The sequence below is a fragment of the Macaca fascicularis genome, chromosome 5, assembly GCF_037993035.2.
Source record: "Macaca fascicularis isolate 582-1 chromosome 5, T2T-MFA8v1.1".
NCBI lineage: Eukaryota > Metazoa > Chordata > Mammalia > Primates > Cercopithecidae > Macaca > Macaca fascicularis.
Genome location: NC_088379.1, coordinates 115,469,381 through 115,481,552, shown reverse-complemented (window position 1 = coordinate 115,481,552; position 12,172 = coordinate 115,469,381). Strand labels below are relative to the sequence as shown.

The 12,172-nt window shown below is 42.6% G+C and overlaps 2 long non-coding RNA genes and 1 pseudogene across 4 annotated transcripts in view; all 3 read left to right on the top strand.

Annotated features, from left to right (window-relative positions):
- The window catches only part of LOC102119106 (uncharacterized), an 80,763-nt gene that overhangs the window by 13,609 nt on the left and 54,982 nt on the right, over positions 1 to 12,172 (top strand). The gene's annotated exons all lie outside the window — the stretch shown is intronic.
- Positions 2,855 to 6,079, top strand: LOC135970810 (keratin, type I cytoskeletal 19 pseudogene; annotated as a pseudogene).
- Positions 9,924 to 12,038, top strand: LOC141410332 (uncharacterized). Its single transcript, XR_012435020.1, has 2 exons — positions 9,924 to 10,058; positions 11,855 to 12,038. It is a non-coding gene; the product is annotated as an uncharacterized lncRNA (long non-coding RNA).

Genomic DNA, 12,172 nt, shown 5'->3' with positions numbered 1-12,172 from the left:
ATGTCTTGCTTGTCTTTGTTTTAACCTGGTTTTTAGGAAGAGATGCATTATGTTCTCATTGTTTTAGTGTCTCTTATAGTGTCTTTCATTCTCTTTTTTTTCTAGCACTTTACTGTTGGGTCTATAATTTTTTTATTTTTTAATTTTTGTGGGTACATAGAGGGTGTGTGTATTTATGGGGTACATGAGATGCTTTGAATGCCTAATAATCACATCATGGAGAATGGGGCAACCATCCCTTCAGGGCATTTTTCCTTTGTGTTACAAACAATCCAATTATACTCTTTTAGTTATTTCAAATGTACAATTAAATTATTATTGACTATAGTCACCCTGTTGTGCTTTCAAATAGTAGGTCTTTATTCAATCTAACTCTTTTTGTACCCATTAACCATCTCTACCTCTCTTCCATCCCCCCACTATGCTTCCCTGCCTCTGGTAACCATCCTTCTACTCTCTATGTCCACAAGTTCAATTGTTTTGATTTTTAAATCCCACAAATAAGTGAGAACATGTGATGTTTGTCTTTCTGTGTCTGGCTTATTTTTCTCAACATAATGATTTCCAGTTCCATCCATGCTGTTGCAAATGACAGGATCTCATTATTTTTATGGCCAAATAGTACTCTGTTATGTATATGTACATGTTCTTTGGTGTGGTCTATAATTTTTAAATAGTATTTTTGACTACCTCATATTACTTATACAGCAGGCAATTATTTTTTCCACTCTCCTATTCCTGACTTTCTTCTCTTCCCATTTTTTAGGTGCATTCTTTCCACTCTGTCAGTATGTATAAATAATGTATATATATTATTCTTCTACCCATATGACCACTCTTGTTTTAGTCTTGATCTACAATTAATTGTATTAAATGCTCAATGTCCATACTTTGGACTTAATTTTCTCCATTTTCCTTCCTTCTCTCCTATTGTCATGTCTTTGAAGGGCATCACACCTTCTCTAACTCCTTTTCCCCTAGTAGCAATGCTTTTCCAGGGCTTCCGACTCTGGTCCTCTCCCTTTCATGCCCCTTCCCTGTAGGCCATGCTACAGATTACCAAGTCTCAGGCCTTTGTTCAGTATATTGGCTCTGGTTTGGTTTTCACCTTCTGGGTGTAATTTTGTTTGTGCTTTGCATATGTCCTAAGCTCTCCTCTTCTCTTTCTTATAGTCTCTCAAGCCTTCCTGCTCCTGCTCTCCATACCCACAGGCTTACAGCTATGGCAAAACGTTTGCTGGAATCCCAGCACTTTGGGAGAATATGGGAGATACTCAAAGAAACAGAAGTGCCAGTTTTACCTAGAGAAATAAAATTGACTAGAGGGAGAATTATTTTATATTTAAAAAAATCATGGCATAGAATGTAAAATTTACATAATGTTTAAATAAGATAAAATTTATAGAAATGTTTCTCTTCTGGCAGCCACTTAGGACAATTGTCCTGGTTTCTCCAGGTGTACGTGCTTATTTTCCCCTCCGTTAGGAATATTCAGTGAAAGTGTGAGAAGCACTGAAATGAGATACCCTGTCTGCTTTCATGCCCTCTACAAAGTTGAGAAGCCTCTATGTTCATCCAGCCATTGGTGAAAATGCTGAATAAAATAGGGTAAAGACACACTACTGGAGACTATAAAGCCATTAATAGACACTCTTGACAACAGACAATGCCATATTGCCCCATCATGTCATGAAGATACCAATTGCTAGCTATTTCAATTTGATTTTCAAGCAATCCATTGATCTATGTGCTTAGTAACCTCATAAAAAATAAATCAGATGAGTGTATCAAAGCTTGTCCTTACTTTACATTTGTTGGTTACTAATGACCTTAACATTCATTTCTGAATGCTCAAAAACTAGAGCATTTTTAACAATCTATTGTTAAATCTGCAGATATGAGTCAAGTTGTCTATAATTTCCTGAATCCTTTCTGTTCCTCTCTTAAAAATAAAGATGAAATGTACCCATCTGTCATCTTGTGGCACCTCTCCTATTTGCCATGACTTTTCAAAGGCTACCAAACAGTTTATAGCTGGAAATTCTATTTGCACCCTGGTACATAATTTATCTGGTCTCATTTTAAACACCTTGGAGTTAGCTTGCCAATCCCTCTTTTATCTTGGGCTGCAATTTCTACTTTTCATAGTTATTCTCCATATTCAATTTAAAACCCAATCTAGAAAAGAGAGGAGAAAAAATAGGAATTGAATGATGCTGTCTCATCTCTGATATACCTTCTGTTATCATCTCTAGGAAGGAGACTTATTTCCTTGTTCTTTTTGAAATCGTGGATTGACAAAACTATAATTGAGTGTGTGTGTATACATATGTGTATATATACACACAAGGTGTGTATATATATGTGTGTGTATATATACCGTGTGTGTATATATACCGTGTGTGTATATATGTGTGTGTATATATATGTGTATATGTATGTGTATATATATGCGTGTGTAATATATGTGCATATATATGTGTGTGTATATATATGTACAGGGTACAAAGTGATGTTATGACATATGTATACAACATGAAATGATTAAATCAAGCTAATTGATATATCCATCACTTCAATACTTACCTTTTTTGTGGCAAGAACATTTAAAATTTATTGTCTTAGCAACTTTGAAATATACATTATTATTAAATATAGTTACCATGCTATACACTATATCTAAAATAATTCATTCCTCCTGTCTAACTGAAACTTTGTACCCTTATGAGCTCCCTTAGCTTATGGTAATGAGCTCTCTTAGCTTTTCTTTGTCTGGGAAAGCTTTTATTTCTCCCTCATTTCTGCTGAGAAATCCACTGACATTGAGACTACCTTGCATGTGATATGGTTATCTTGTACTGCTCTCAGAATTTTTTATTTGTCTTTTATTTTTGATAGTTTTATTATTACGTGTCTTGGTTAACTCTTCCTTGAGTTCAAATTGATTGCAAACTCCTGCACCTCCTGTATCTAGCTATTGGCATCTTTCCCCCAAAATTTGGGGAGTTTTCAGGCACTATTTCTTTAAATATGCTTTCTGACACTTTTTTTCTCTCTTCTTCTTGAATTCCTATTATATGCATGTTAGTTCTATTGATGATGTTGCATGATTCCTGTACGCATTCTTTATTCTTTCTTCTCCTCTGGCTGAATAATTTAAAATGTTCTGTCTTTGAGATCACTGGTTATTTCTTTGTCTTGACTGAGTTTGATGATGAAGTCTTCTATGCAGTGTTTTCAGTCCAGTCATTGTATTCCTCATCTCTAGGATTTCTATTTTTTTTTAAGTACCTATTTCTTTATTTTTTTGTCAAACCTCTCATTTTGTTCATGTGTTGTTTTCTAAATTTCATTTAATTTTCTGTCAATATATTCGTGTAGTTCACTGAGCTTCTTTAAAAGGATTATTCTGAGTTCTTTGTCATTTTATAGATCTTCCTTTCTTTATGGTCCATCATTGGAGCTTTATTACTTTCTTTTGGAGGTGTCATGATTTTCTGATTCTTCATAATCCTTATGTCCTGGGTTGGTGCCTGCGTATTTGAGAAGACAGTCACCTCTTACAGTCTACAGGTGTTCTTTGGCAGGGATAGACTTTCACTATTTAATCTACCCTGTGATTATGGATAGGTCAGCTGGTAATGGCCACAGTAGGTAGAGCTTGCTGTTGGGTTCTCTGGTTGGCTGGGCCACTGCCGTTGCTTTGAGGTTGTGTGAAGCTGCTGGCTGGGCTCTGCTGTGAAGTGAGACCACTGGCTGGGCTCTGCTATCAGGTGAAGCTGATGACCAAGCAATGTGATGGTCCCCTGATCAGGCCAGGTCACAGGGTATATCCCTGGCTGGGTGGTATCACTGTTTGGGTTCCACAGCTGGGCAGGGCTGCAGGCTGAGTTTTGATGTTAGCAAAGTTGCCATTCGGGACAAATGGGACCACAGGCTATACGCCGTAGAAATGCACAGTTGAGGCTTGCTGCCCTGCTTGGGTGGTGCCTTAATGTGGGCTCTGGGGCCAGATCAAGTCACTTTTTGGCCTCCCATGTCGGACAGGTTTGGCACCTGTGCTTTGAAGAAATGCAATGTTGTGGACATCTCCCTGAATAGGCAGGGCCTTGAAATAGGCTCTGAGGCTGGGCTTGGATGCTGGATGTCTAGAGACTAAAGCCAGGTTGAACTTCCCACCATGCTTCTGGGAGTGATCAATCCAGCTTTGGACGTGGGCTGTGCTGTTGGCTGGTATCTCTGTCTGGGCACCACAGCTGGCAGGACCACAGAGCTACTGCCAAGATCTGCACACTGGTCACTGTGAGCTCTGTCTCCTTTTTTTGTTTCTAACTGACCCCAGACAGTCTAACCATGCCATTACTTCCAGTGTCCCCCATAAGGCAAGACTGGTCTGAGCTTCCTGGGATGCACCTCAGAATGCTAGGGAAGCTGGATATCTGTCTCTGTTGTTTTCCCATTTTAAAATCATGGGCCCCAGGCCCTCCCATGACTACATCCACTACTACAAGACCTTCGAGGACCTGCGGGACAAGATTCTTAGTGCCGTCAGTGAGAACTCCAGGATTGTCCTGCAGATCAACAATGCCTGTCTGGCTGCAGATGACTCCCAAACCAAGTATGAGAGGGAGCAGACTCTGCTCATGAGTGTGGAGGCTGACATGATGGCCTGCACAGGGTGCTCATTTAGCTGACCCTGGCCAGGACCGACCTGGAGATGCAGACCGAAGGCCTGAAGGAAGAGCTGGCCTACCTGAAGAGAACCATGAGGGGGAAATTAATGTCCCGAGGGGCCAGATGGGAGGCCAGGTCAGTGTGGAAGTGGATTCGGCTCCGGGCGCTGATGCCACAAAGATCCTGAGTGACATGCAGAGCCAACATGAGGTCAAGGCCGAGCAGAACTGGAAGGATGCTGAACACTGGTTCACCAGCCAGACTGAGGAACCGAACCAGGAGGTTGTTGGCCACACAAAGCAGCTCCAGATGTACAGGTCTGAGGTCACTGACCTGTGGCACACCCTCCAGGGTCTTGAGATTGAGCTGCAGTGGCAGCTCAGCATGAAAGCCACCTTGGAAGGCCACCAGCGCACTTTGGAGCTCAGCTGGTGCAGATCCAGGTGCCGATCAGCAGTATCGAAGCTCAGCTGGGCGATGTGCTAGCTGACAGTGAGAGGCAGAATCAGGAGTACCAGTGGCTCATGGACATCAAGTCGCGGCTGGAGCAGGAGATCACCACCTACCTCAGCCTGCTTGAGGGCCAGGAAGATCACTACAACAACCTGTCCACCTCCAAGATCCTCTAAGGCGGCAGGCTCCTGGCTTCTGCTTTCCTTTAAAGGGAGTCTCCTGGGTAGGAGGATGAGAAGGAAGGGACACTTACCTCTGGCTGTTCCACGATCTGCCAATAAAATTTTATGACCCAAGGAAAAACAAAATAGAATCATGGACCTGGGGGAATTCTGTGTGGCCCTGTGCCAACTTGGGGAAAAGGGAGGAGAGATGTGGTCAAAATAAGACCATTTCTCTTACCATTTTAATGTGGTTTTTATCCAGTTCTGTGGTCTACACTAGTGTCAGGCCCATTCCCAATTTAGGGGGTTTTTCACAAAAGTTCTTGTCTGTGGACAGTTGTTAGCTGGACATTTTGTTGAAGGGACATGAAATCTGGGACCTCCCATTCAACATCTTGCTGTTGTCACTCTCCCCTCCTTGATCTTTTTGACTAAAAAAGCATCTGTCTGATACAGTGGCTAATGGCTATAATCACAGCCCTTTGAGAGGTCAGGGTGAGGGGATAGGTTTAGGCCAGGAGGTTGAGGCTGCAGTGAGCCATGATCATGCCACTGCACTCCAGCCTGGGCAATACAGTGAGGCCCTATCTCTAGAAAAATAAATAAATAAAATAAAATAAAGCCTCATGGCTCCTTTTGGTCACCTTTACCTTTTTTTCCTCAAAAACAGGTCATCTTTACCTTTTTTAAAATCCTCAGTTCATTTGGGTCTTACTTTATAGAACTTTTATAGTAGATCTGCTACATTTCCCCATTCACCTTTGGTTACTCTCCCTTCTTATATTTTATAAACATGTCATTTGAAATTTGAGATTAATAGACAACCATTTGACTTTCCTGAGCTGTCTCCCATTTTATTTGAATTATTTCTCGGTTTTAAAAAAATCTCTCTTCATTAACCATAATCTTATTTGAGACTCAATTTCATGAGTAAAAACCATTTTTTTCCTTGAATATTTTTAAAGTTTCCCCAAAGCTAGGGTATTTGCCTGACTCTATTCAGGGTTCCCTTTTCTGGCCATAAGAGCTTTGAATGCTCATAATTTTTCATACAGCATATTATTGATAATAGTCTCACAGGTGATATACTCTCACTGGTATACCACAATTTTCACAAAACTCAAATACATTTTTCCTGAAAATAAAACATTGTAATCATTTTTAGTTGCCACATATATTGGCTACATATTAGTTAGGCTTGCCCTCTACAATGTTTCTGGGGATACTGATAAACAAGCTCTTGATTATGTGGCATTCCTTGCTACTTTTGCTAACACCAGTGTTTCTCTCTCACTTAAGAAAATATAGTTGTAAGAACATGAGAACAATGATATCATCGAGATAACCTTGACTACACTCAAATGTATGTATTTTTAGAAGGCAGATCATGTGCAATTTTAGTGCTTTCACCATTAGTAATAAATTACTTGCAACACACCCCATGTGTCAAAACCAAGCTGAGAAATAATCCAGGTGCGTTCTCCTGAAGTTCCTATCCCCCTCCACATCATCAACTAGCTTTTTCACTCCATCAAAATTAAGTCCAGGCTTCGCTTGATTTTCATTATGAGGACAGTGAGTAATTTATCTGATGAGGATGGTCCAAGTAAACTGCCTTGACAAATAACCTGCCTTTGTACAATTAGGCACCTTTCCATATCCACCATTTGGCTCAGTAGTCTGTAACATTATACAGTCATATTATTTCTAATATTGGTAGTATTTTAGTATTCTGTTTCTATGGGCCTTTTAAATTCATGGCAATGAAATTGCATGACATCTATAGCAGAGTAAGGACATAAAATTTTTGTAACCATTTAATTTAAAGTAAGTTGATCTAAAATAAATTCAAGCTAAACACAAAATTGTCTGCAAAAGATTTTTTTTAAATTGAAACAATGAATACTGAATTGAAAACTGTTAGCTCATTAAACAAAGCACTGAGTGATGAAAGCACCAAGGACAACCAGGCCTGAAAGAAAGGAAAGGAGATGGGATGAGAGGAGAGGAAAGAGGAGTGGAGGGGAGGAGACGAGAGAGGAGGGGAGGGGAGGAAAAAAGGAAAGGAATAAAAGGAAAAGAAAGAAAAAGAAAGGAAGGTGGGGAGGGAAAGGAAAGGAAAGAAAATTATATAAGAAGGGGAATTGGAGGAGTTCTGAGAAGGCTATCCATTCATACAGATTATGCCTAAACTAGAATTATTTTTTCTTTTTAATTAAGAATGATTTAGAATGAACAATTTTTCCATTCTACAGCTGCTTGTATTATAATTTCTAGAAAGTGGTACCTTAAAGTCCATCTGTTTCTTACACAAAATATTGATTTTCTTATTATTTTAAATTTAAAAATTATTAAATTTTCTACTTCAGGACTGCTGACACAGCTTTAGAAATCTATTCTATACTTCCAAATCTTCCTTGTAATGAGAATATAATCTTTAGCAAGATGGCAGCCACAACTCCCCCCGCTGCATGCTTGTGGCATCAAGAAAGGGAAGCGGTAGGAGGCCCAGAACACTAGCGGGACTTCTACCCATGTCAGGGTAGAGGTAAGAGAATCCAAGAAGGGGGTAGGTGAGACTGTAGACAGGAGTAAGGGAGAGTCACCAGAACAGGACCTCTACACCCTCTTTGGGCAACCAGGTGAGACGTGCCCGGCCAGCGAGTCCAGATACCCCAATCAGCATTGGGATGTCCTGCAGAAAGCATATTATGAAGGTAAGACAGGAATGAGTGGCATCCTTGGAACCACCTAGTGGGAGCTGAACTGCATCGGCAGAGGGGGTATGGCAAGTCCAGCATCCAGTTGAGCAATTAGGGGAGATCATGAGAGCAGGGTTCAGCCGTGGCTAGGGGGTAGTCTCACCATGGATGGGGGGCAGTCTCACCATGGATAGGGGGCAGTCTCACCATGGATATGTGGCAGTCTCACCAATGGCAAAGGAGGGGCAGTTGACAGTAACCAGGGCTTGACTGTGAAGAGTGGACAAGTGGCTGAAGGTTGGTGAAGGGATGGTCAGCAAGCCGGATTTGGCCACTCAGTGGGTGACCAAAATGACCCTGTTGTGGAAATTGTCAGTGACTTCAGTGCTGAGTAATCAGTGAATAGGTCTCAAGAAGCAACATCTCGATGTGCAATGTCGGGCCAGCTGGAGCAGTGAAAGACAGCAGGCACACTGGGGCTTGGAAAATGGCTCTAGGGATATAAAAGGAGTTGAATGGACTTGGCAGTATCAGGCTTGGAGCTGCTTAATTGCAGAGCAGTGACAGGCCAGAATGGAAGAGGAGGACCAGGAGAACTCAGAACTAAGCAGTAATGTCTGCAGACACTATGCACTGGAGGATGTTGTAGATGCAAAAGTGTGATCTTGGAGGTGGTCCAGTGAAGCCAGAATTTCAGGTCTTGTCCATCCCAGATGGCTGCCCAGCACAACTGAGGTTTCCAGGAGGTGCAGGCCATAGAAACTGAGGTGGGGGCGGCCTACTAGGCAAATGCCAGGTAGCAATTAGTCGAGGTGGGTGGGCCAGTCTCCATGGCTATCCTGGGTATTAACGGTGAAGGTATCTTCCAGCAGGTAGAGAAGTCTATGTCTGGTCCAAGAGGGCCTGATGGGGCAGGGGCCCTTGTAATCCTGATACGAGGTACACAGGCAGTGCCTGGGCCCAAAATGTGTCTGTGAGGTGAAGGTAGAGAAGCTTTTGTGCACGAGGTAGCTCCTCATAGACCAGATAGACTCAAGTTGGGGTTAAGGGCTATGAGTGTTGCCTCTGTCCTGTGAAGACGGAAGGTGTATAAACCCACTGGAGCACACCTAAATGTCTCAATAGCTCTCTTCCTTCCTTTGTGGTAGGTACATCATCCACTTTCAGTTCAGCCCTGGTTGTAAGGAGGCTCATGCTGGAGTGTGCTGCTTGCCAGGCCATAAACAGTCAATGCGACAGAGCACAGGAGTAGCTTCTGTCACGCCTGCCTGCTCTGGGCCCAGAGTCCCACCTGACTGTGCTTCCTGGATAAACTTGACAGGATCGTTAAGTAATGAAATCAATCTTCCCATCTTTGGAGATAGCTGCCAGCTGTTGTATTCTTGGCCTGTGAATTGTAGACCCTTCTTGTTCAGTATGCACAGTACAGCCAGGTGGCACCTTTCCTGTTGGGCCTCCGTATCAGGTGTTTGAGTGGGCTTCGAATTTCTGCCTGTGTCAAAGGGCCTACAGTAGTACCCCCTTATCCGACGTTTTGTTTTCCATGTTTTCAGATACCCAATTTCAACCACAGTCCGAAAATTTTTAATGGGAAATCTACAAATAAACAATTCATAAATTTTAAGTTGATCTTGGAGGTGGTCCAATCAAGCTAGAGTTTCAGGTTTTGTCCGTTTCATATGGCTGCCAAGCGCAAGTAGGGCTCTGAGTGTTTCCAGGAGGTGTGGCTGTGAGTGGCCTGATGAAATCTTTTGCCATCCTGCTCCATCCCACCCAGGATGTAAGCCACCCCTTTGTCTGGAGGATCCACACCATGCACTCCCCGCCCATCAGTCACTTAGGAGGCGCCACAGTTATCAGATGGACCGTCGTGGTATCATGGTGCTTGCATTCCAGTAATACTTATTTTACTTGACAGTGGTCCCAAAGCACAAGAATAGTGACTCAGGCAACTTGGATATGCCAAAGAGAAGCCGTCAACTGCTTCCTTTACATGAAAAGGTGAAAGTTCCTGACCTAATAAGGTAAAAAAAACCCTCATATGCTGAGGTTTCTAAGATTTAAGGTAAGAATGCATCTTCTATCCATAAGAATTTCCTTAGTCTGTTTTCTGTGGTCATAACAGAATGGACAGGAGTAAGGGAGAGTCACCAGAACAGGACACTGAGTAATTTATAAAGAAGAGAGGTTTACTTTGGCTCACAGTTCTGGAGGCCTAGGAGTCAAAGATCTGCCCACTATATCTGACCAGCTTCCAGTGAGGCCTCTGCCATGTCACAGCATGGCAGAGAAGTGGAAAAGGAAGCGGAGTGTGCCAAAGGGAGCCGAGACAAGGAGGAACCTCACTTTGTAACAACCGACTCTGATGGTTACTAACCCAGTCCTGCTAGAGAGAGTGCTTGCTTTGGGATCTGGGATTCGTTCTTCCTCACCCTAGCTGTTTCTGGAGGTGGCAGCTGCTTTCTTAACTGTGGCCAAGAGGTGACTGGCAATGCCTGTGGTGCCACTGGGGGTAATCTGGCACACTCAGGATGATCACGCAGCAGCTCACAGGCCTCCAGGGCAGCCAGGTGCAGAGTGGCAACTCTGAGGTGAGGGAGCCCCGTGATTTGGATGTGCCGCGCATGGGCTGCTGCCAGCAGCACCCAGTAGGCATTGTAGGGGTGGTAAAGCCCTGGGGAAGCCGCACTGTCTCACTGGGAGCGTGCAGAGGAACAGAGATAGCAGCAACAGGCCTGTTGGTGATTTGGTGGCTTTGCTAACAGCATTAGACCAGGGGTCTGTTGGAGAAGTCTCTTTCCCCGGTTGGCGGGCAACAGATAAGCTTTCTGTGGAGAAGCTGTACTTGAGCCTTCTTGGTCTGTGGGGTCATGATGCCAGGACCTTTGGGGACGGGGAGCTCCTCTCCCATAGCTGAGGCTAGAGACACACCAGTTGGTGGGTGGCTCTTCAAGCCCAGGGTGTCCCCCAGCTTACAGCATTCCTACCACCCTCTTCCTAGGAGCCCACCTTCCTGTGGGACCAGAGTAGTCTTAAAAGTAATTTTGGCAAATTTTGCCTGGTGTCTACCTCCAAAACAGAGGCATGAAGTGAAGGTAGAAGGCAGCAACAGATGTGAAAATAGAACAAAAACTGCCAGACCCACTGTAGAGTGTTCCTCAGATCTCAACCAATCTCTCGATCAGAGCCAGGCCCTGGCCACTCTCCCTTGATCCTCCTATAGAAATGGGTGTCGTCACTCATTGACTTACTTAAATTTCATCCTCTTACAAGGAAAGCAGGAGTTGGCTGGTGTCATGGGCCAGATATAGTCAGAGGTCAGATGACCAACTGACTAGGAGGGCTTCTATTTGAGGACAATTCTCAGAGTTTGGGAGATCTTTCCCATTTCTTATACATGTATTCAGTCTGGGTCAATTACCAAGTGTTTCTTTCATAGAGCAGGTTTAATCTAGTAAGGGTAGGCTTTGTTCTAAGATTTATGAAAGTTGCATCTGTGCTGAGGTGGCCTTGTCTCCTGGAAATCACTGGGCCAGGTTGCATCCTGCTAAGTTGCATGTAATATCAGCCCTGTGAGATGCTTGAGTGGGTCTTATCACTATCATTAATCTTAAAGCCACAAGATGTCTCTTATAGTACACTACAGTTATTAAAATATTCCCTTTCTAAAAAAGCTAAATTTTATTTATGAACTCCTTTCCTATGTACTTAAGTTCCCCGATGTTTTTAACCTAGGAAAAGAGTCTAACCAAATGAATCTACTGAGGCTTCCCTTTCAAAATCCTCAACTATCCTTTGGGGTTCTAAAACAGACTTTCAAAGGGCAGTAAGTAATTTCAAAAGCTTTTTCTTTATCAACAGAAATCAAAAGATAATATGGCAGAAGACAAACTGCTTGGCTTGTGATTCTTTGGCCACTTGTATATCTTCTGACAAAGCAGAAGAAAGAAGGAATGAAGGAAGGAAAGGGAGGGAAGACCAGGAAGGAAGAAAGAAGAGAGAAAATAAGAGCAAATAGCAAAATATTAAAAGACTGATTTAAAGTTATTTTTAAATATCCATATTATCTGTCAGCAGATGTGTTTCAATGCAACAGTTACCATTTTTAAAGAAATGGTCTATTTGTCATAATACTCTTTGTATACTTACTTTTACTAATACCTATATTTCTAAAGAAAA